Here is a 23,392-nt window from a genome sequence, read left to right as displayed (position 1 = left end):
CTCAAATCATGTACCACACCTAACACTGTGCCTTCTCTCTTTAAAATAACAAACGTTTACATTTAAACTTGAAGATAATGAAGAGCTGTAATTTTGTATGGAGTTGAATTTTGATCCTGCACTGTCTCTTGGCACTCAAGACAAATCTCCATGCCTTTGTCACTCTGGACCATGTGACTACCGCATTGAGGTCACAATTTCTAAACACATTTCTATTTAGTTACAAGAGACAACAAGCCTGGTCATTGAGCAAAGAAAACTCCATATACATATCTATAGAGAATACAGTGGGGAAGAGGTAAGTAAAACAAGCACCCCAAGTTCTCCCAACATGGTGCAGTGAAAAAACACTAGACCAGGAATCAAGCAACCCAACCTGGAGTTCCCCTCACCTACCATCTGTGTGACCTTGGGAAGACCACTTACCCTTAATTGGCTCAGTTTTTTCCTCTGTAAAACAAGGAGGTCCCATTAAATGATTTGGGAGTTTATACAGATGAGTCAAATGTCTTTTCTGGCATTACCTTTCCTAAATTTCAGCTGAAATTTTCTTATTTTAAAAACCCTGTGAAGTCTGCTGGAGGTTTCACATGTGAGCACAAGAAAAGGGGGTTCCCGTTAGTTAACCACAGGGCTTTCTTTGGTAGAATGCTTGGGATGATGAGTGAATCTCCCTTATTCATTCATTCATTCATTCATTCATTCAGGAGACACAAAACTACCATATACATATATCACATGCAAAACTTTAGGGAATGAGTAGAAAACTTAATAATTTTAAAAAGTACAGACCTACTTTAAAAGCATTTAATGTTTACAATCCAAAGGGAAAGATAATAAGCGAAGAAAATTGCAATAACAAAGATCTAAAACAAATTGCTAATTAACCACAGTACCTTCCAACTGAGCCTAGGTGAGACCTCAAAACCCTTCTCAATACAAACACTTCATTCAGCACCCAAAAGACCGTCCTTATCAGGCTAGGGTGCAGTGACTGGTGCAGTCCGGGTTAGGCACTCCCCTGCAACATGACAGTACTTCTAATGCCCTGCCCCCTGCATGTCCTACCAACCTCCTTTGACTTCCATCTTCATCTCCAAATTATTACATATTTCCGAAAAGTAGGGGGCCACTAAGAACCTGTCACACAGCTGAACGTTTTCTCGCACTTCACCTTTGCCAACTTTTCAGAAAGTTCAAATTCCTGGGAAACAGGAAACATCTATAACTTGCTTTATTTCATATTGAGCACACTGCTCTACTAAACACTAACTGGATGACTATTATATTGACATTAGACCCCTAGTACATCCCTATTAGACCCCTAGTACATTAGACCCCTAGTATATCCCTATTAACAAGGACAATGCCTGGTGTCATTGGGCTTAAATCAATACACATATGCACCAATAAGTCTTACAAAGGCACACACACTGTTCCTCCTCCTCTCCTACTGTGAGAGGCTGCATCCCTAAATCTAGTTGGCCACCTGGGAAACAAACGCCTTTCTGACTGCATTGTAAATTGCCTCCACTCTTCCCGAAAGCAATCTGGCAATATGTTTTAGAAGCCATAAAAATGTTTATACTCTTTGACCCAGTAATGCCACATCTGGGATTCTATCATAAGAAACTAATTCAAAATATGGAAATAAATATATGGACAAAGGTAGACCTCACACTGTTATTAATAATGGTAAAAGTTAGAAGAAATGTACATGTTAACAACAGAGTTAAATAATCGATGGTGCAGCATCACAGCAGGATCTTACATAACCCTTAAAATGGTACCTATGGAGGTTACGCAGCAATCAGGGGATATGCAGATACAAAACAACAGATGTAACTATGAAAAGCCATTGGAAAAGAGTTTAAAAACTGATAACCATGGTTTACAGTGGGGAATGTCTGAGTCTTTTCCTCTCTAAGCTTTTTGTAATACTGTCACGATGATTCTATAATTAAAAGATAATCGTTTATTTTTAAATGACAAGTATGCCTTTGATCTTAAGGACAAAGAGCCAAGGGGCCACACCAGATGTGCAGCCTGCTATCTTGGCCAGGGAGGAAGAGGGGCCATCAGCATTCCGCAGCGTGCCACACAGAGCAGTTCACAGAGAGCCACCTGGAGGTGTTGGGTACTTGTCAGGGGTTGCCAAAAAATGAGCAGTGTCCATCTGCTAACCCAGTCAATTCCCTTCATTACGAGCATCCTGAGGTAGAGGATTGCCTGGGCACACTTCATGTGCTGTCAGTTTAGTTATCCATTTAAAAAATTTATATGGGGTCACACGGGGCTGTACAATCATTTGGTTAAAGTAACGAGCCCAGACTTTCACTTTGGGAGCAATGAAAAATGTCTGTGGCAAGAAATGCAATAATCACAAAGATGGGGGAGGAAAGCAGAAGCAACTTTCCCTTCCAGTGACGCTGACAGCGGGGGCACAGCTAGGGTTGCCACACACGCGTGTGTCTAAGAAACAGAAGTCAGTGGAGAGCAGCACTGGGCTCTCCCTGGCTGACATGGGGATGAAGACACCAGAGGTCAGGACATGTGCTCAGTCCTAACAAATGTTAACCACCAAGTGGAAACTGACTTCACCTTGGGGCCATTTAATCCCACACACAATTTCAGTCCAGTGCTCAACTCAGGCACCAGCCTGATCCAGGGAGACGTTAGGGAGCTCCCGTCCAGTTTTAATCAATCAGTCTCAGGTGCTGCTCTTGTGCATTCACCCTCATCCCTGTGCCCAAGAGGAAAGAGTAGTTCTTTATACCCTAGTGTTAATGACCAAGTTCTTATCTCTCTTCTATACTTTAATTTCCCCTTTGAGTCCTCGCCCAGGGAGGTAGCAGGGCAAAGAAGCTTCTGATACAGGTTCTGAAATCAGAAAGTACTGTCTTAAAATTCAGGTTACATTGTTCTCCTCCCTGTATGACCTGGTGGAACTTAACCTCTCAGAACTTCAGATTCCTTCTCTATAAAATGTGTACCTGCACCGTAGATCATTATAAGGTTTAATTGAAATAATGAATGTACACCCCAGCACCCGACCCTTATTAATGCTTAGTAAAAAGTTTGCTGTATTTACTCTCTCATTCCTCGGCAGCTGGGACCCTGTGTGTTTTCTTCTCCCATAGCCCTGTTCCTTGAACATGAAAAGCACAGCCCCACTCTCTATTGATAAGCCTTCCTTATACTGTTCACAGTCCTGAACTCAGCTTGCCTTCTGGAACCACTCCACTGCCTAAACCAAGACACTCTCATTTCAGAACTGTGATCCAGCTCATCTTGGGTACCGAGACATACTGCCTGGGTCCAGGGCCCTGCCCTTGCACTCGTCAGTTCATGTGACTTTGGTCCAGCTACTTAACCTCTCTGTGCCTTATCTCCCCACCTGTGAAAGAGAGATAATAACAGTGTCTACCTCCTAAGACTGGGGAGAGGATTCAGTGTGTTAGCAAAAGTTCTGAGAACTGTGCTAGCACATAGGAACCAGGTACTTTTTTATAAACTTCAATTCCCTGAGGCCAGGATATCTGGTGAGGCTATGTCATCCTATATCCCCAGATAACCCAGTTTTGCTACTCTCTGACACTAGGGAGATACGAGTCCTCCAGAGCAAAGCCTTGCTATCCACTGCATGGTTCACGGAGCAGCATCGGCACTGTCCGGGAGGCCGTTGGAAATGCAAAAGCTCAGGCCCCATCCAGATTTGCTGAAACAGAACCTGTATCTTAACACATTTTTCAGACATAGTCACCTGGAGTTCTTGTTAAACATCACAATAGGTCTGGGTGGGAACTGAGATTCTGTTGTTCCTAGTACCACACTTGGAGGAGAAAAGTTCTAGAGGGAAGTTCCAAAGTGGAAAAATGTGCCAAGCTGTGGAAAGACTGTTGCCTGGAGTTTGTGAGCGACAAGGAGGATAGATGGGGCGTGACTCACAACTGTGGAAAAGTGCATGGCTAAGAAGATAAATGGCCAACAGAATACAAGAGCTGGAGGAGATGGTTCACCAAAATCATCTGATACTACCTTTTACTTTGTGATGTCCAACAACTTATCACCATTTTCAATAAAACCATAATAATGTTTGTGAGTTTTACCAAAAAAAATAATAATAATAATCATTTTATATTAGTTGCCCCTCCCCATCCTACCCTAAAATAATATTTAACTCTATACTTCCTACATGAAGAAGATGCAAACTGTCCTCAATAGAAGAATGGTTTCTGAATTGTTTGCTTTAGAAATGACACTGGCTCTGAGAGACTCAGGAGTTGGGGTGGGCTGGGGTAGGGCTAAGAGGAGGGGCTGAAAGAACATACTCTGAAAAACAATGAGCTAGGTTTTTAAAGATAACTTACTGCTATCTGCCATTTTCATTTCAAGCTCCTAGAATATAAAAAACCAACTTAAGGAATCAGAAAATTAAATGCTTCCTTTCTATAACCCTTGACCTTTTTTAGTGACATATAATTTACCAGCTGCTGGAAGTCAACAAACAGGGAATAAATACAGAGAAGAAAACAGGAAAAATAAATGAGTAGAACCTAGAAAAGTCATACCAATTGATCCAAGAGCCCCTGAAAGTCCCCCTTGGGGAGCATAACCTTCATTTTCTACCACTTTGGAAATGACCAGATGCCCATGCCTGTTGTCTAAGCAATCTGTCTCTCTCATCCAACAGGGCCCCCTGCCCCACCCCCCACCTCCACACACACCTGTCACCTCGGTAATTAACTAAAGGGAAAAATTTGCACAAAGGTAAGAAGAGAGCTATATTGCCAGTCCCCACAACTATTATGAAATTATCTAAACAGGAATGCCATAGCAAACCCAAATGTGCTTCTCTTTGAAAAAACCAAAGAGGATCAGCAATAAGATGTTTCTTGTAAGTCCTTCTAAGTCAAAAGTGAGAGAGAATGTCCACTAGGACACTCTGAATCAGCAGCTACATATGAAAACAAATAGACGTAACAGCATTGATACTATATGCACACAAAGACACACACAAGAACATATGTGCATCTTTCCTCTGCCTGTATCAAAAAAGGTTTTAGAGTGGGTAAGAAGTCCTTATCCTCATTTATGAGATTAACTCAATCATTTTCTGCCCTTAAGAGAGGTCTCTAAGAGATACACAGCAGGAAAGCTACCACAGATCATACATCCTTTCTGCTCCAACTACTCACAGACCTCTCATAGATAAATAAAAATAATGAAAAAAAAATTTTTAAATATTACATCTAAATATGCCTTTTTAAAACAAAATCAAAGCCAGGAGAACAGCAACCCCACCAATAAGGTCTGGTCCCCCTGTCAGGTCCCAGCCATCCTGTGCATGCTACAAGCTGAGGCTTTGAGAAGAAAATAACACATCCCCTGAAAATAAGCCTTAGGGTGTCTTCTTGAGGAAAAATAAATATAAGACCCTGTCTTATCTTCGGGGACACACAGTATGTACACCAGAGAAAGTGAGGGTCTAAATGAGAAGCCTTCAAGAACTATAAGAAATATCAGCACAAATGTCATCATAGGCTTCAGTTTACAAAATGAAAGTGCCATCAAAACCCAGAAAGTGAGCTGGAGCTTGCACTGAAATCTAGGCAGGCAAATAGCCCACCCTCGGTTTTCCGAAATGCAAGGTTCTACAGAGTCAATTAAATCTATCTTCTATAGCAACCAGCACTAAATCTTATTAATATAAAGACGTACTCCATAAAGACAAGAAAATAATTTTCCACCACAAATAAACCAAAGGAGGCCCTGAGTCTGTACTTTCAGGGGGCACCTCCCTGGCAATGTGAGAGGTGTTAGAAACAGGTGTGACATGGCCCAGCTAAGCCAGTGTCACCTAGGGATGGCGCTATTCTCAGAGCACCATGCGGCCCCATTGTGAATCTTTGAGGGAAAATGCACATACTCTTAACAAAATATACACAGGGAAATGGATAAGTTTCTGAGCAGTTGCTCCTCTGTTGATAAAGCTGGAAAATTAATTTTATCTAAATACAAAAAGTCCTCACTGTTTACCAGATACCCTCCAGAATTCCCCCAACTGAAATCCAGCTTAACATACTGTTGCTTGGTTGTATTTGAAAGCAATCTTCTGATGGGAATGGTACAGTGGAGATGTTTTGTAATACTCCACTGGAATCAATGCATATTTATTCAAAAAATTTAAAGGGAAAATTTTACCCAAGAAACTTAAAAAGAAAATCAAGCACATTGCAGACATTTTTAAAGATGATGCTTTAAATAACAGGAATGTTTTAAAGCATAAATTTAAAAGCCATATAAAAATGTTCAAAGATTAATATTCTTTTAAAGAGGACTTTTATTAAAAAAAAAAAAAGGCTGACTCTAGAAGTCCTTCACAACATAAACTCTGAAGGCAGGCTTCACATCTCAGCTCTGACATTATTGGGCAGGGACCTTTAATCGTGCCCCGTAAACTCTCTGTGCTTCATCTTACCTGTATGTCACAGGAGTTAAGGTTCTGAAGTCGGGCTGACATATTAAAATTGAGATCTGCACATTAGCTGTGTGAGCTCACTTAACCTCTCTGTATCTCCCTCCCTCTGCTACAACACTGAAAGACAAATATTACCTACCTCCCACGTGGAGAAACTGGAACCCCTGTGTGCTGCTGGTGGGAATGGACAATGGTGCAGCCACTGTGGTAAATAGAATGGAGGTTCCTAAAAAATTAAACATAGAATTGACACAGGATCCAGGATTTCACTTCTGTAAATATACCCAAAAGAAAGGAAAGCACAATAAAGAGATATTTGTACACCCATGTTCATAGCGGTAATATTCAAAATAACCAAAAGGGGGAAGCAGCCCAAGCGCTCATCACTGCATGAATGGATAAACAAAACATGGTGATACATACAATGCAGTATTATTCAGTCTTAAAAAGGAAGGACATTCTGACACAGGGACTGAAAACATCGTGCTCAGTGAAATAAGCCAGACAAAAAGGACAAATACTGTATGGTTCCACTCATATGAGATACTCAAAGTAGTTAAATTCATAGAGATAGAAAATGGAATGGTGGTTGCAGGGTTATAGGAAGAAGGAATGGAAAGTTATTGTTTTATAGGTACAGAACTTCAATTTGGGAAGATAAGAAAGTTCTAGAGAAGGATGGCAGTTGCAGTATAAATGTACTTAACACCAATAAACTGTACACTAAAAAATGGTCCAAATGGCAATTATTATACCTCTACATTTTATCACAAAAAACATTTAAAAATAAGAGAAAAGTGTACAATCAGGAAGGGCTCTGGGATGGCTGACTAGATACACCTGGTACTTGCCTCTCCACAAAGAACAAAAAAAGCAAGTAGATAATCACACTACCAACAGGTCATCTAAGACAACATTGGAATTCAACAGAGAAGTGACAGGAAACACCTAGGCCAAGGAAGGACAGGGAGCCTGCTGGGTGGGGAGGCTCCCCAGTGCAGGGAAAGGTTAACTAAGAGATCCCAGTGGTCCCTGTCCCCACCACAGACTCCTCGTAATCCTAGCCATAAGAGAGACCCTCAACCCTTGTGGGCCCCCTGGGAGCTGAGACCAATATACAGAGCTGCCTGGAAACCAGGAGAAGGCATGCTCCAGAAAGGGAGCTCACACTGGGCCCTACGTCCCACCCCAGACCTGACAGCTACAGCACAACATCATTTTGAAAACCCACCCCCCATCAGACTGCAGCCTACCCTGGGCTCAATAGCTCCTGCATCTCCTCAGCCCTGGCAACCCAATGACACCCCCCACAGCCACCACCACTGCTGGCAGCTGCTGCCAGAGCCAAAGTGTGAGCCACTGGCAGAGACCTGACAGCCCCAGCAGCAACGCTACCACACATTTGCATACACCCTGAGGTCAGGCTCCCCTGCCCACACCTGTTGGCTGCTGCTACTGCCAGCTGCCACCAGAGGTGAAGCACAAGCCACTGACAGTGACCTGCCTCCCCCAACAGCAGAACCATCTAGTATTTGCATACACTTTGAGGATAGGCTAACCCAGCATCTATTGTTGTTGGCTTCCCTGAGGCTGAATCACAGGCTCCCCAGGCACCTGCCTACTGCTACTGCTAGAAAGCAACACCACCCTCCCCAGCAGCAGGACCCCAGCATGCTTGCACATGCCCTGAGAGCAGGGTCCCTTCACACAAAACCTCTGCTGGGGCCTGGGGATCACCTTGCCCATAGTGACCACAGCCACTGCCCATACACACCATCAGGGAGCATGAGGACAAGACTCCATGCTCCAGCACCCAAACATGCAAACTGGGGGCATGCAGATCACTTTACCCCATCCAACACCCCATTGGCACCGGCACACACCTCCTGGTGGCCTGAAGGGGAGCCCACTCAGCCTGTTGCTACCACCACAGCTGACACTCGTTCACATGTATCACCTCCAGGGCTAGAGACTGGCCTGCCCAAACCTTCATAGCCACTGCCAGCACTAGCACAGATCACTTGGGAGCCAGAGGGTTGTCCCACCACGGCTACTATCATTGCCTACACCACGCCTACTGCACATAGGCCCAAGGACACGCTTACCCACTGAGCCCAACATTGCCCCTGCTGGCACCCAAGCAAGCCTCCTAGAGGCCCCAAGAATCAGCCTGCTTGGACCCACTAACACCAGTGCCAGCCTACACTGCCCTGAGAACCAAGGAAAGACACGCTTGGCCCACCACTGCCACCACCAGTGCCTGAGGACTGGCTGACCTTGGTGTCCTGATCCCCAGCACAACTTTACCACACTAAGGACTTCATCCAAAGCCACAAAGGAAATCACAGATACCACTGATGCTGTTTATAGCCAAAGAAAATGTACAAAGACTATACTACTGTACGCATCAAGAATCAAAGCAAAAGTGCCCTACCAAACCAATACCATATATACATGTTCAGGAAAAAGTCCTCCCCTATGAAAGAAAATATAAAAATTGGAAGAAGAGACTCTTTCACCAGATGCACAGACATAGATGTAAGAACACAAGAAACATGGAAAAGCAAGGAAATATGACACTCCCAAAAGAACACAATAATTTTCCAGCAACAAATGCTAATGAAAAAGAAATGTCAAAGAAATGCCAAAAAATAAAATTCAAAAGAATGATATTAAAGAAGCTCAGTGAGATGAGATACAAGAGGACACAGATAAATAATACAAAGAAATCAGAAAAACAATCAGGATATGAAAGAGAAATTTACCAAACAGATAGATATAACCCTAGAAATGAAGAAGTCATGAAATGAAATAAAAAATACATTTTAGAGCTTCCACAACAGACAAGATCAAGCAAAAGAAGGCATTTTAGAACTTCAAGAGAGGTCTCTTGAAATAACTCAGACAAAAATAAGGAAAAAAGAATTAAAAATAAACAAAGCCTATATAACATATGGGTTGTCATAAAGCAACCAAATACTTGAATTTTCAGTATTCCACAAGGCAAAGAGAAAACAAAAGGGACAGAAAACCTATTTAACAAAATAAGAGCTAAAAAATTCCAAAATATAGCAAGAAACTTAGACATCCAGATATACGAAGCTCAGAAATCCCCAAATAGATGTAAACCAAAAAGTTCTTCAACATAGCACATTATAGTCAAACTGTCAAAATCCAAAGACAAAGAAAGAATTCTAACATCAGCAAGAGAAAAGCATCTAGTCACTTACATGGGAACTCCCATCAGAGTAACAATGGATTTCTCCCCAGAACTCTTCCAGGCCAGGAAAAAATGGAATGATATATTCAAAGTGCTAAAAGAAAAAAACTGCCCATCAAGGACACCAAGAATGAATCAGTAATAAAGTCTTCCACCAAAGCAAAACCCAGGACTGGATGCCTTCACTGCTGAATTCTACCAAATTTACAAAGATCTAACACCAAGTCTCTTCAAACTATTTCAGAATCAGAATCAAAGAGGAGGGAAGTCCACCTAAATCTTTCTAGAATGCCAGCATTACCCTGATACCAAAACCAGAAAAAGATGCAACAGAAAAAGAAAACTACGGGCCAATATCCCTGATGAATACAGAGTCCAAAATCCTCAAGAAAATACTATCAAACTAAATCCAACAGCACATTAAAAAGATAATACACCATTCATTCTCAAGTGGGATAAATACAAGGGATACAAGGATGGTTCAACATGCACAAATCAATAAATGTGATACATCACAGCAACAGAATGATACACAAAAACCATATGATCACCTCAATAGGAACAGAAAAGGCATCTGATAAAATCTAACATCTCTTCATGATAAAAACTTTCAACAAACTAGACACAGAAAGAACAGAATATACCTCGATATAATAAAGGCATTCTGTGACAAATCCATAGCTAACATCATACTAAATAGGGAAAAGCTGAAAGCTGTCCCTCTAAGAACTATATCAAGACAAAAATGCTCACTTTTCCCTCTCACATGCAACACAGTAATGGACATCCTAGTCAGAGCAATCAGCCAAGAGAAATAAATAAAAGTCATCTAAATTAGAAAAGAGGAAGTCAAAATATCCCTCTTTGCAAATGACATGATCTTAAATACCCCACCCAAAAACTCCTAGATCTGATAAACAAATTCAGGAAAGTTACAGGATACAAAATCAATATACAAAAATTAGCAGTGTTTCTTTACAGTAATAATGAACCAGCTGAAACAGACATCAGGAAGGTAAAGAAATAAATAAATAAAATAACAAGGAATAATTTCTTTTTCTTTTTTAAATTGTTATCTCAAGCATATTATGGGGTACAAATGTTTAGTTACATGTATTGCCTTTGCCCCACCCAAGTCAAGATTCAAGCATCTCCATCCCCCAAACAGTGTGTAGCGCACCCATGAGGTGTGAATATATCCATCCCATCCTCACCCCTCGCACCTGCCCAACACCCAATGAATGCTCCTACTACATGTGCACATGAGTGTTGATCAGTTAATAGCAATTTAATGGTGAGTACATGTGGTGCTTGTTTTTTCATTCTTGTGATACTTCACTTAGTAGAATGGGGTCCAGCTAAATTCAGGAAAATATAAGACTTGCTAGATCATCATTGTTTTTTGTAGCTGAGTAGAACTCCATGGTACATATACCACATTTTATTAATCCGCCCACATATTGATGGGCACTTGGGTTGTTTCCACATCTTTGCAATTGTGAACTGTGCTACCTTAAACATTCAAATGCAGATGTACTTTTTACAGACATTTTTACAGAATGTCTTTTTTTCCTTTGGGTAGATGCCCAGTAATGGGATTGCTACATCAAAAGGTAGTTCTACTTGTAGCTCTTTGAGGTATCTCCATATTACTTTCCACAGAGGTTGTACTAGTATGCAGTCCCACCAGCAGTGTATGAGTGTTCCTATCTCTCCACATCCATGCCAACATTTATCATTTTGCAATTTTTTTATAAAGGCCATTCTCACTGGACATAAGTGATATCTCATTGTGATTTTGATTTGCATTTCCCTGATGATTAGAGATGTTGAGCATTTTTTCATATGTTTGCTGGCCATTAGTCTATTTTCTTTTAAAAAATTTCTGTTCATGTCCTTTGCCCACTTTTTGATAGCGTTGTTTGATTTTTTTCCTGCTGATTTTCCAGAGTTCTATATAGATTCTAGCTATAAGCCCATCACAACCCAGGGCCCTTCATCCCAGACATACAGGGATGGTTCCATATACACAAATCTATAAATGTAATTCACCACATAAATAGAAGCAAAAACAAAGACCACATGATCCTCTCAATAGATGCAGAAAAAAACATTCAACAAAATTCAGCACCCTTTTATGATAAGAAACCTTAACAAAATAAGCACAGATGGGAGTTACCTCTAAATGATAAAAAGCCATGGAAGACAAAGCCATAGCCAATGTCATACTGAATGTGGAAAAATTGAAAGTGTTCCCAGTTAGAACTGGAACCAGACAAGGTTGCCCTCTATCACCTCTTCTATTCAACATAGTGCTGGAAATCCTAGCCAAAGCAATCAGACAAGAGAAGGAAATCAAGGGCATCCAAATGGGAGCAGAAGAGGTCAAACTATCACTCTTTGCTGCCGATATGATCTTCTTATACGTAGAAAACCCCAAGATTCTGCCATGAGATTGGAATGGATAAACAAATTCAGCAAAATCTCAGGTTACAAAATCAAATGTACACAAATCAGTAGCAATCCTATATGGGAACAGTCAAACTGAGAACCAAGTCAAAGATTCCATATCCTTCTCAATAGCAAGAAAGAAAATAAGATTCCTAGGAATATATTTAACTAAGGAGGTAAAAGACCTCTACAGGAGAACTACAAAACACTGAGGAAGGAAATAGCAGAGGAGATTAACAGGTGGAAAACCATACCATACTCAAGGGTCAACAGAATCAACATTGTTAAAATGTCTATACTACCCAAAGCGATCTACAGATTCAAAGAAATCTCTATTAAAATATCACATCATTTTTCACAGATCTAGAAAAAATAATTCTACACTTTGTATGGAACCAGAGAAGATCCCGTATACCAAAAGCAATCTTATGCAAAAAGAACAAATTGGGAGGCATCAATTTACCAGACTTCAAGCTATACTACAAGGCTACAATAACTAAAACAGCATGGTACTCTCACAAGAACAGAGACATAGACCAAAGAAACACAACTGAGAACCAGATATAAAACCATCAGTATATAGCATCTAATCTTTGACAAAGCAGACAAAAACATACACTGGGGAAAAGAATCCGTATTCAATAAATGGCACTGGGAAAATTGGATAGCCACATGTAGAAGATGAAACAGGATCCCGCACCTCTCACCTCTCACAGTGGATAACAGACTTAAACCTAATGCATAAAACTATAAGAATTCTAGAAGAAAATGTTAGAAAAACTCTTCTAAACATTGGCCTCGGCAAAGAATTTATGAAGAAGATCCCAAAGGCAATCACAGCAACAACAAAAATAAATAAATGGGACCTGATTAAATTAAGAAGCTTCTGCACAGCCAAGGAAACTATCGCGAAAGCAAACAGACAACCTACTGAATGGGAGAAAATATTCACATGCTACACTTCCAAACAAAAATTTAAATAAGGAGATAAAACCTCTACAAGGAAAACTACAGAACACTAATAAAAGAAACTTAAGTGCAAATGTGAGGACAATCTCACTGTGACATCTGTCACCATACTGATTTCCAAGGTTAATTCAGCTAATCTGTCTGGCTAGTCAGGTGTCCCCTTCTTCCCTCACAGCTCCATGTACATCCTTCCCAAAGCTGTGCACTTAGCTGAAGAAGATAACCTTCCCTAATAGAGGACCATTCTTCATTCAGGCGTGTACAGTTAGCTGTGTTCCCCTGCTAGAACCTCCAAACAAGCTCTGAAGAAATTGAAGTAGACACAAACAAATGGAAAGACATCCCATGCTCTTGGATCAGAAAAAATAATATTGTTAAAATGACCACACTACCCAAAGCAATCTACAAATTCAATGCAATTGCTATGAAAATACCAATGTCATTTTTCACAGAAATAGAAAACAAAACCCTAAAATTTGTATGGAACCAAAAAAAGAACCTAAATAGCCAAACCAATCCTAGACAAAAGAACAAAGCTCGTGACATCACACCACCTGACTTCAAAATATGTTATAAGGCTATAGTAAGCAAAGCAGCATTGCACTGACATAAAAACAGATATATAAACCAATGGAACAAATTTGAGAACCCAAAATAAATCCAAATATTTATAGCAAACTAATTTTCAGCAAAAGTGCTAACAATATATATTAGAGAAAGTACATCCTTTTCAAAAATGGTGCTAGGAAAACTGGATGTTCATATGCAGAAAAATGAAACCCCTATCTCTCATCATACACAAAAAATTATCTCAAGATGGATTAAAGACTTATATGTATGACCCAAAACTAAAAAAACTAACAGAAGAAAACACAGGGAAACACTTCAGGATACTGGTCTAGGCAAAGATTTTATGGCTAAGACCTCAAAAATAAAGGTAACAAAAACAAAAATAGACAAATGGGACTGTATTAAATGAAAAAGCTTCTGTTTGGCAAGGAAAACAATCAACGGAGTGAATAAAAAACCTTTTGAATGGGAGAAAATATTTGCAAACTACTCACCCAAGAAGTGACTAACATACAGAATATACAAGGAACTCAAACAACTCAACAGTAATAAAGCAATCTCATTATAGCATGGGGAAAGGACATGAATAGACATTTCTCCAAAGCAAATATACCAATGGCCAACAGTTATATGAAAAAATGCTGAACAGCATTAATCATCATGTTTATTGCAGCACTATTGACAATAGCCAAGATATGGAATAAACTCAGTGTCCATCAACAGATGAATGGATAAAGACAATGTGGCATATATGCAACGAAATACTATGCAGCTATTAAAAATGAAATCTTGTCATTTGCAGCAATGTAGATGGATTAGAGTTCATTATGTTAAGTGAAATAAGCCAAGCATAGAAAGACAAATATTGCATGTTCTCAAACATATGCAGGAGCTTAAAAAGCTGACCTCATGAAGGTAGTGAGCAGAATAATACATACCAGATTACTGGAGGGAAATGAGGGATGAAGAGAGGTTGGTCAATGGGCATAAACATGCAGTTAGATAGAAGGAATAAGTTCTAATGTCTGATAGCAGAGTAGGGAGACTATAACTAACAACCATGTATTGTATATTTCAAAATAGCTAGCAGAGAGGACTTAAAATGTCCTCAACACATAGAAATGATAAATACTAGAGGTGATGGATATCCTAAATACCCTGAATTAATCATTATACATTCTGTGCATGTAATAAAATATTCCATGTATCCCATAAATATATACAGATATTATGTAACAATAACAAAATTAAAAGAGTGAAGTTTCCCAAGAATGGAAAAACAAGCGCCACATATACTCACCAGCAAATTGGTATTAACTGAACAGCACCTAAGTGGTCACATAGGTACTACAGTAATAGGGTATTGGGCAGGTGGGAGGGGGTAGGGGGGTGGGTATATACATATATAATGAGTGAGATGTGCACCATCTGGGGGATGGTCATGCTGGAGACTCAGACTTGTGGGGGGGGGAATGGGCATTAATTGAAACCTTAAAATCTGTATCCCCATAATATGCCAAAATAAAAAAAAATTAAAAGAAAGTATTCAATTAAAAAAATAAGAAAGAACAGTACCTACCTCCTAGGGTTGTAGCAAGGATTAAACATACGTGAAGTGTTAAGAGCGTGCTGGCACAGAGTAAGCCCTCCGCAGGTATCACCACTATCTTATTTCCTGTCTTTGTAGCTCCCTACAGTCCCTGCCACAGTGTTTTACATGCAAAGATGCTCACTGACTAGACTCTGATCTGCCCCCTTGGAGCCATATACTTTCTGCAAAGAAACATTCCCAGCCCTGGGCTTCTTTCCAGCATAAACGCTCCTTCACTTTGACAAAACTCCCACTGCAATCCAATGAAGAAGAAGCCACCAAGTTTCTGAACTGAGTCTTCACACATTACGTGAAGCTAAAATTATCACATAGAAAACAACTGATTTTATTGTCTTTATTTCCTAAATGGTATATTAATAATTTCGACTCAAAAATAGGTTCTTAGGCTAAGACTATCATACAGATGTGATAGTGGAAAAAGAGAAAAAGTCCCACTGCTATTCATAAATTTTCATTCACTTTTCATCACAACCAAGACATTTTACTTCTTTTTCTTTTTGAGACAGTGTCTTGCTCTGTTGCCTGGGCTAGAGTGCCGTGGCATCAGCCTAGCTCTAAGGATGCACAAAAATAGAGTTCAGCTAGCCCACATGTAACCAGCTTCATAACCAATTTTAACCCTTTTGACTCAAACACTTAAGACTGAATCCCAAAAAAATAAAAATTAGAATACCAAAGCAATTACACTGAGGCAATTTTCATTTCAATTTAATAACAATAGTCATCAATATTTTTCTTTACTTTTAAAAGTTCTTTTTGGATATCTTCTCACCTTCCTTCATTTCTTTCTTTGAAACTATGTATAATGTCAATATCTACCTTGCCAAGATTATTATGAGGATCCTCACTGTTATGAGGATAACTATGAAAGGGCATAGCTTGCCGTCTGGCATGTATTATGTTCCTGAAAAATATTACTTCTCCAGAGACTGCTGCCTTGCTCTACTCTCCAAGACTGACAGACATATCCCACCACATACATCCTTCTCCTTTCTTTGTCCCTTACTCCTCCTTTCCCTTCCTAAACACAGATCCTGGTTCCTTCCTGCCCCCTCTGCCTCCTTTGAAGCCAGGGATCCCAAACTAAAATGGCTGCCTAATCATAATTCTAATCATCTAGAAGAACCCAAATACAAAGGCAAATGTAATAAGTGGCTAATGGAACTGATAAATACACTTATCCATTAGGGTACCAGTTCCTGAATTAATAATAAAACATATCTCTATACCAGTTCCTAAATTAATAATAAAATATATCTCTATATTATTTATATCTATACAGAAAAATCAGGCTAGACACTAGGTTGTATAATAATCACAAGCAGGAGTTCCTAGGCAGGTCATTCCTCTGTGTGTGTGCGTTTATACTTTAAACATTAAACTACTTTTTTGATGATCTAAGAAGTTTTATATGCTAATGAGATTCATTTCCTTGCAGTACTCCTCACCTATGGCAGACCTGCCACCTCTAATTTGTTTTAAAAGGAATTCTAATCACCCAATCAATCATGCTGTTGACCTTCAGCCTTCACAGCAACTTCACTGTGGCCAAAATTGGCTCTAAATATTCATGTTGTAACAGTTCTGTTGTCCTCAACTCCAAAATGCCAATGACAGGAATATAATTTAAGCAAACCCTCTGAGAGATGAAAAGAAAACCAGTACATGGAGTTCCTATTTCATCTTATACCATGATTCTTTGAATATGACTATTAAATAATAACTTTTCCTCCATTGGGGTTTAAGAACTTATAAATTAGCCAAGATTCTATGTAGTAAATCTAGTCTTGACACCACAAAAATCACATGGCCTGGACTTAGTTTTAAATAACTTATCTTTTTTTAATACAGGTATACAGAACGACAGAGTAATAATCTTTCCAATCTCCTCCCCCTCTCCTCCTTGCACACATGCAACCTTAACTGCATGGCATCCTGCTTTCTTCTTTGCACCCTATGTCAATGCAGGTGGAAGTTTTCTTCATGCCTAAGCCAATGTCTCATGACTCATTCACTTTAGCACTTAAACATGGTCAAATTTCTCCTAAAAAGAAAAGGCATCGCCTCTCTTGACAACCCTCTCTTTATAGCTATGGCCCCTCTTTCATGGCCTTACCTTTTTCTTTCCCAAGAAGGCACTGAGACATAAACACTGAATACTTCTTGTTTTCAGTTTCTTGCCCATTCACTGCTCAACCCAGTAAATTCTAGGTCTGTTCCACCATACCACTGGAGCTATTTCCAACAATGTCACCAATGGCCTCCTCTTCACTCAACCCAACAGCCACTTTTCAGTGCTTTTCTGACTTGGACTCTCTGTAGCCTTTGACACTATTGGTTGCACTGTCTTCAAAACTGTGCCTTCCCTTAGTTTCTATGGACTCTCTTCTGGACCTCTCTGAACACTCCTACTCAGTCTCCTTCAATGATCTGCATCCTTCAATCATCCCTATTACTCAGTGACCCCAGAGTTCTACCTTTGGCCCTCTTCACTTCTCCCTCTTCTACATACCCTTTTTTGGCCTCATCTATTAATACCTTCAAATGTAATTTTGCTTCAATTGCCAGTCCTGTGCCAAGGTCCTTCAAATCTCCAATGCCAGTATCACTCAGGAGCTCCAGTCTACACATGTACTTGTCTATGCAGGACTTCCCTACTTGGGTATCCCTCAGAAACCTTAAACTCAACACATCCCAGATCTAATACCAACTAGTACATTTACTACCTGGGCAAACACTACCAACCACCACCTGATTACTCAGTCCAGAAAACTGGAAGGCATCCTTTATCCTCCTCCCCATTTATTCCTCATATGCAATCAGATGCCAGGCCTCATTGCTTCTAAATCCCAAATCTCTCTGGGATTTGCCCATCTCTCCAAGTCATCCTTCACTACTAAATCAAGACTCCATCATTCATTACCTAAATTACCAAAATATACCATGAATACTGTTCTCTACCACCAATTACCACATGTGCTTCTAACTAGCTCTCTAAGCTGCTGTCAAAATGATCTAAAAGTCTTATAAGGTCACTTTTCTGCATAAAACTCCTCAGAAAGACCTAAAGTCTTTTAACTTCATAATTTATTTCCTGAAAACCTGACCAACCTCATGTCTTGTCATTGTCTACCCCTCCTGCAGAAGCACAAGTCCATGCAAACATAGTTCCTCAGACCAAAGATAGCTCTCCCAGCTTCTTTGTCTGGTTAACTCATCCTCCTCCTGACAATCCCCTGAGAAAATCTTCTCTGACTTGACTTTTCTAGATTAAGTAACCTTCCCTTCTGATCTCTCAGCACTTGTCTTACCTATCTAGCATTGATCATCCACATTAAAGATTTTTGTTGTAGCTGTTGACTTAATAGTCTCTCCCAATAAACTACACATTCTTTGGAGGAAGGAAAAATTTCTTATTAGACTTTGTATATATAACTACCAAATATTTGTAAAATTAACAAATGGATATTCATAAAGAAACTTTATTCTTCACCAAATATATTCAATATTTAATTCTAAAGGTAAAAAGGTAGATAAATCTCTCATTAATTATCAGTATGAGAGAGACTAAATGGTTGCTTTTCTTTTTTTTTTTTTTTTTTTTTGAAGAGGAAATGAAGTCAGAATAAATGGTTGCTTTTCATGAGAGACCTCAAACTTCATTTTCTTACAAATTATTAAAAGTCAAAAAGATTATTTTCTACAAATTAAATAGTTTAGGGAGTTGGGATCACCATCCACCTCTTAGGGCCTCTTCACCCACTTCCTGTCCAAGCCTCCAGCACCCCACCTTCAGAGAAGTGCTTTAGGCAGCAGTAGATTTTGGAACAAAGATTATAAGATGTTCAACTTATTAAAAAATCAGTATCTCCTAGCACTCTGGGAGGCCGAGGCGGGTGGATTGCTCGAGGTTGGGAGTTCGAAACCATCCTGAGCGAGACCCCGTCTCTACTAAAAATAGAAAGAAATTAATTGACCAACTAAAAAATATATATATACAAAAAATTAGCCAGGCATGGTGGTGCATGCCTGTAGTCCCAGCTACTTGGGAGGCTGAGGCAGGAGGATCGCTTGAGCCCAGGAGTTTGAGGTTGCTGTGAGCTAGGCTGACGCCACGGCACTCACTCTAGCCAGGGCAACAAAAAGTGAGACTCTGTCTCAAAAAAAAAAAAAAAAAAAAATCAGTATCCTACTGAAATCCCAATGATAAATGAAAGAATCAAGGTTAAGCAGAAGCTTCCTGTGCTGGATAATACCAAGTTCCTTCTATTAGATCACATCAGCAAGATTGAACTAATCAAAGTAACTCAGCACTTGGTAGGTAATCAAGCATTTTTCCTAATGGTAAACATACATCATACCATATTTCTGGCTCATAGTTTTCTATACCTATTTCTGAAATTTATAAAAGAAGGATAAAGCTAGATTCTCATATATGGCATATACTTCTGAGAAGTCATTTGGAAAGAAATTTTCCTTCTAAGATTAGCACAGTGCTACCATTCTAAAATTGTTTAAACCATCACCCAGGGAGATATTACCAACCAAGGTTGATCTCAACAACCAACCACAGGTCATCAAAACAGAAGTATGTCAACCTAGAGTTTGTGCCGTTCAAGTAAAAAAACAGAACTATATTCTAAATAAGCACATTAGGTTTGAAAATGTATTATTTAATCCAGGCTATCTTGTTTTCAAACTTTAAAAATTTAGAAATAAATATATTGTATATTTTCATCCTCATATAGCCATCTAATCTTTGACAAAGCAGACAAAAATATACGCTGGGGAAAAGAATCCCTTTTCAATAAATGGTGCTGGGAAAACTGGATAGCCACCTGTAGAAGGCTAAAACAGGACCCACACCTTTCACCTCTCACAAAAATCAACTCACGCTGGATAACAGACTTAAACCTAAGGTATGAAACTATTAGAACTCTAGAGGAAAAAGTTGGAAACACTCTCCTAGACATCGGCCTGGGCAAAGAGTTTATGAAGAAGTCCCCAAAGGCAATCACAGCAGCAACAAAAATAAATAAATGGGACATGATCAAACTACAAAGCTTCTGCACAGCCAAAGAAATAGTCATGAAAGTAAACAGACAACCTACAGAATGGGAGAAAATGTTTGCATCCTATGCATCCGATAAGGGACTGATAACTAGAATATACTTAGAACTCACGAAAATCAGAAAGAAAAAATCCAATAACCCCATTAAAAAGTGGGCAAAGAGGCCGGGCGCTGTGGCTCACGCCTGTAATCCTAGCTCTTGGGAGGCCGAGGCGGGTGGATTGCTCAAGGTCAGGAGTTCAAAACCAGCCTGAGCAAGAGCGAGACCCCGTCTCTACTATAAAATAGAAAGAAATTAATTGGCCAACTGATATATATAAAAAATTAGCCGGGCATGGTGGCGCATGCCTGTAGTCCCAGCTACTCGGGAGGCTGAGGCAGGAGGATTGCTTGAGCCCAGGAGTTTGAGGTTGCTGTGAGCTAGGCTGACGCCACGGCACTCACTCTAGCCTGGGCAACAAAGTGAGATTCTGTCTCAAAAAAAAAAAAAAACCAAAAAGTGGGCAAAGGACTTGAACAGAAACTTTTCTAAAGAAGACAGAAGAATGGCCAACAAACATATGAAGAAATGCTCAACATCTCTAATCATCAGGGAAATGCAAATCAAAACCACAATGAGATATCACTTAACCCCAGTGAGAATGGCCTTTATCAAAAAGTCTCCAAACAATAAATGCTGGCGTGGGTGCGGAGAGAGAGGAACACTCCTACACCGCTGGTGGGACTGCAAACTAGTTCAACCTCTGTGGAAAGCAATATGGAGATATCTTAAAGCGATACAAGTGATTCTACCATTTGATCCAGCAATCCCATTGCTGGGCATCTACCCAAAAGATCCAATGACACTCTACAAAAAAAGACACCTGCACTCGAATGTTTATAGCAGCACAATTCATAATAGCAAGGCTGTGGAAACAGCCCAAGTGCCCATCAATCCAAGAGTGGATTAATAAAATGTGGTATATGTATACCATGGAGTACTATTCGGCTCTAAGAAACAATGGTGACATAGCACATCTTATATTTTCCTGGTTAGAGCTGGAACCCATACTATTAAGTGAAGTTTCCCAAGAATGGAAAAACAAGCGCCACATATACTCACCAGCAAATTGGTATTAACTGAGTAGCACCTAAGTGGTCACATAGGTACTACAGTAATAGGGTATTGGGCAAGTGGGAGGGGGGCGGGTATATACATATATAATGAGTGAGATGTGTACCATCTGGGGGATGGTCATGCTGGAGACTCAGACTTTTGGGGGGAGGGGGGGAAATGGGCATTTATTGAAACCTTAAAATCTGTACCCCCATAATACGCCGAAATAAAAAAAAAAAAAAAACCAAGGATATTCACTAAACAATTTGTAAGAGCCAAAGACAAACAAATTTTTATTAATTGGGGATTGACTAAATTATGAATAAGGCAGCTCCACATGTATTGATATAGCATTATCAGCAGGATGTATTGTTAAATGATAAAAATAAGATATTGATTAAAGTACATGGTAGCTGACACTTGTGAGAAAAGGAATAGATGTAGGTTATGCATATACATAGATATATAACAAAATGTATGAGAATTGGTAACAGCTGAAGGACAGAGGCAGGAGAAAGGCTTACTTTTCATCATACATGCATTGATAACTTTTGACTGTTACATAGTTTGCATTACAACCTAGCGGCTTTATGGCCACTCTCTCCTTCATCCCTCCATTCAGTCAGTTGATAAGATCTCTGTCTTGACATTATCTGTCATTTGGCCCACCTTTCTTCTCTCACCACAGCTGACATAATGCGGACACCTTCAGTTATGCTCCTAGACAGTTAAAACAGCCTTTAACCACTTCCCTTTTAAATAATTACCTTCTCTGATTTACCTTAGCCACCATTCCTGGACCTACCTTTCTAAAGCACAAGTTTTCTCCACTTGGTCTATCAAAGTGCTCCATTCCCTCCCAGGAACTACCCCCCACACCCCAGCTGAACAGAACTAGAACAACAGCTATCTGTCTCCCACTAACACTAAACCCTGGTGGTCTGCTCCATCAGGAATGCCCGTGTCATGAGACTCTCTCTTCTCCACATGCACTACCTAAAACAGTTTATGGCCTTTAGCCTACCATAAATACCACCTCCCTCAGGACCTTTCCCTAACGTCCACTCAACAAGTGTTTGCTCCCTCCTCTCTATGCCATGGAAAGCGTGTTTCTTTCAAGCCCTTATAACAGGCTACCTTACACGTCCACTTGCTGCTGCTGCTTCTAAGCACGCATGCCCAACAGTAAGCCTCTCACCTCTGGGGCTGCATCTCCTGCTCTGTTTCTTAGTCTCCTGAGCACAGTGATGTACCCATAGCAAAACAGAGCAAGTCATGTGGTGAAGGTAACACTTTCCTTCAAATTCCCAAAATTCCTATTGCTCAGTAAATGACTAAAAATCATCTTGAATCCCTAAGTTTAAATGTACTTATTTTGCATTGCTGCCTAGTGTTCACAATGATATTATACTGACAAGCTAGGAAGTATTAAAAATACTAAATAACTGTTATTGATTCTTTTTGCCTTTCTCAATATAGATTAGTAAATAGTTTGGAATATCAGGCACATATGCAAGACAGTCAATTTTACCACCTGTCACTTGAAAGGAATTTTCTAGAATTATTGTTTTTTTAAATGATTAAAATGACCCAACTCAGGGTGAGCATGTAAGGTTAGTGATGGCTAGGAGCAGTGACTAAATTGGATGCTTTCAGATCCTTAACAAGAAGTATCTACCATTTCCCAAAATAAGGCAATTATGCATTTAGTTAGGTTACAGTCCTTTTAAAGGAGGTGATCCCTGTAGGCACACAGATATCAGTAATATATTGGTTTGGACAATCATTGTGGACAAGAATTAAAAAATATATAATCAAATTCACAGACATAAAGTAGAATAGTGGTTACCAGGGCCAGGGGGTTAAGAAAATGGGTACAGAATTTCAGTTAAGGATGATGAAAAAGTTCCAGAAAATGGATA

General features: G+C 39.8%; 1 protein-coding gene across 9 annotated transcripts in view; it reads right to left on the bottom strand.

Moving 5' to 3' along the window:
• The window catches only part of FARS2 (phenylalanyl-tRNA synthetase 2, mitochondrial), a 520,217-nt gene that overhangs the window by 465,211 nt on the left and 31,614 nt on the right, over positions 1 to 23,392 (bottom strand). For 6 of the 9 annotated variants that reach the window (XM_076010445.1, XM_076010446.1, XM_076010448.1 and 3 more), the window contains exon 2: positions 6,621 to 6,707. The exons of the other annotated variants lie outside the window; for them this stretch is intronic. The gene's annotated coding sequence lies outside the window, so the exon portion shown is untranslated. The remainder of the gene's footprint in view (positions 1 to 6,620; positions 6,708 to 23,392) is intronic. 9 annotated transcript variants of the gene reach the window in all.

The sequence above is a fragment of the Microcebus murinus genome, chromosome 15, assembly GCF_040939455.1.
Source record: "Microcebus murinus isolate Inina chromosome 15, M.murinus_Inina_mat1.0, whole genome shotgun sequence".
Taxonomy (NCBI): Eukaryota; Metazoa; Chordata; class Mammalia; order Primates; family Cheirogaleidae; genus Microcebus; species Microcebus murinus.
This window is presented reverse-complemented; position numbering and strand designations above follow the sequence as displayed.